The sequence below is a fragment of the Bactrocera tryoni genome, chromosome 4 (assembly GCF_016617805.1).
Source record: "Bactrocera tryoni isolate S06 chromosome 4, CSIRO_BtryS06_freeze2, whole genome shotgun sequence".
Lineage (NCBI taxonomy): Eukaryota > Metazoa > Arthropoda > Insecta > Diptera > Tephritidae > Bactrocera > Bactrocera tryoni.
In genome coordinates, this window is record NC_052502.1 from 73,847,812 (window position 1) to 73,850,390 (window position 2,579).

Below are 2,579 nucleotides of genomic sequence, written 5' to 3' on the forward strand. Positions count from 1 at the left end.
GTAAAATAATAAATATAATATATGTATGTGTTGGAAAACAACTGTAAATCTTAAGATAAAACAAGCGTAACGGGAAACTGGTAATTTGTCTTAAATGGAATAAATTAATAAATTAATTTATGTATATGTATGTAGCTGTAAATTGAAAAGTAAAAAATCTTAACTAAAACACGAAATGCAAACGACGACGAATACTATGCGACTTATAACTGTAAAGCTGCTTGTAATCATTTGTAATTAATTAAAAGCAAGAAATTAAAAACAAATAAAAATATCCGAAATTATAAATGCAAAAAAAACTTGAAAAAACAGCAAAAAATATACACAATTCAATTGCTTAAGCTACAAACACACATACTATACATACATACATACATACATATAACAATAAATAAATGTTTACTTGCAATTTCTGTGTTTATGCTTAAATTACCTTTTCAAATTTATATAATTAAAATGTTCTAAATATGCTGATCACTATTATTATTATTATTATTATGATTATGATTAATCTAAATATTATTATACATATACATATATATTATTATGTTTATTATGGATATTGTAATTGTTTGTGAACAGCATTGCTTAAAGAAATTGTTAAATAGTTTTAGTTCTTAAAGACAAAACAAATACAAAAAGGCGAAACGATAACTAAATAAAACCTATAAATAACTGCTACAACAACAAAGAACTGTGAAAGGTGAATTCTCTTCTCAAAAGCAGCAGAAAGTACTACAAAGACCTGCAAATACACACACATATATGTACATATGTACATAAAAAACTTACTTTCTAATATTTTTTGTTTATTTTTTATGTGAACATGTTTATTTTTTATCCTTTATATCTTTTCACTTCTTATAATTGTTTATTTTTTTTGTTAATAGTTCTAATTTTTTGTTCAGTTAGAATTTTTTTATTGTTGCAATTTTTGTCTAATTTCTTGTTTAAAATTTTCTGTTAATTTTCTTTAAGTCTTTTAAATGCTTTACTTTTTGTTAACCTTTTTTTGTGAAGTTATTTATTATTTTGTGCTCATTTTTTAATTCTTTTAATTTTCGTAATTTTTTAATTTTAATTAATTTTTGTTTTAATTTTCTTTTTCGGTTTTTGATTTTCATATTTTTTTATTTTTAATTAATTTTTTTTGTTTTAATGTTCTTACATTTTTTGTTTAATTTAATTATTTCCTTTTTTCTTGTTTTGTTATTATTAAAAACTTCTAAATTTTTGTCTATTTGAAATTTGTATTTTTGTTTAATGGTATTTTGTAATGTTCATTTATGTTTTTTTTTATACAATATGTTTCTTTAATATTTTTTTTTATCATATAAAAAAAACGATTAAAATAATTAATTGAAAAAAAAGTAAATAGAATTAAAAAAAAAATAATTGAATTAAAAGAAATTATTAAACTAAAAAAATATTTATGTATTAAATAAAAAATAATATATAAATAAAAAAACAATATATAAATTAAAATAACAATAATTACAAAAAAATATAATTAAAAAACGTAAAAATCATTAAATTTTAGTTTTTTGTTTTTAATAATTTAAAAAGTTGCAACCTCAATGATTTTTACTTTTTTATTTTTTTTATTTTGTAATTTACTTTACTTTTTCATTTTTCATTAATTACTTTAATTTCCTAATTTTTGTTAGTTTTTCAATTATGTTCAATTTTTTTTTTATTTTTAACGTTTTGTTTCTTCTTTTAATGTACTTGAAATATTTTCTTTTAATTTTTTTAATTTTAATATTCTTATGTTTTCGGTTTGTGAATATACGTACATATTTATATTTTCTATTATTTATTTAACAAATTATACATTTTATTAACTTCTATTGATTTGATTTTTTTATTTATGTTTATTTAAATTTTTTTAATTTTTCTTAATATTTTCTATTTTTTTGGAGTTGTACATATTGTTTCTTATTTTTTGTACTTGAATTTTTTTTCCAAAATTTTATTTTATTTAATATTTTTAGTTATGTAGAAAATTATAAATGTTATAAATTTGTTTTCTTTAAATTTTTCCATTTTGTTTATTTAATATATATTTTCGAAATTTAGTTTGGTTTTTATTTTTAATTAATTTTTTTAATTTTTGTTAATTTTTTTATTATGTATTTACATTTTTTATTTAAAGTTTTCTAATCTACTTTACTTGTTTATAGATATATTTATTTATTAATTTTAAATTTGAAAATTTTTTATTTTTGATTTTTATTTTGTTAATTGTTTGACTTTTTTGAATTTTTGTTTACAATTTATTTTAATTTTCCTTACATGTTTTGTAATATTTTTTAGCTCTTTTAATTTTCGCTTAATTTTTTTTAAATCTTTTTTTAATTTTTTTAAATCTTTTTTAATTTTTTTTAAATTTTTTTTTTAAAATTTTTGAAGAGTTTTTTTAATTTTTCATTTTTATTAATGCTCTTCCGATCTTATAAATATGTATTTATTGAAGTATTTTTTTAAGGAACGGCAAATTTGAAAATGCTCGTCAGCTTTTGTCGAGGTCTTCTGATTTGGCGAAAATGATAGAATAATATCTCACGCCTCTTGAACCA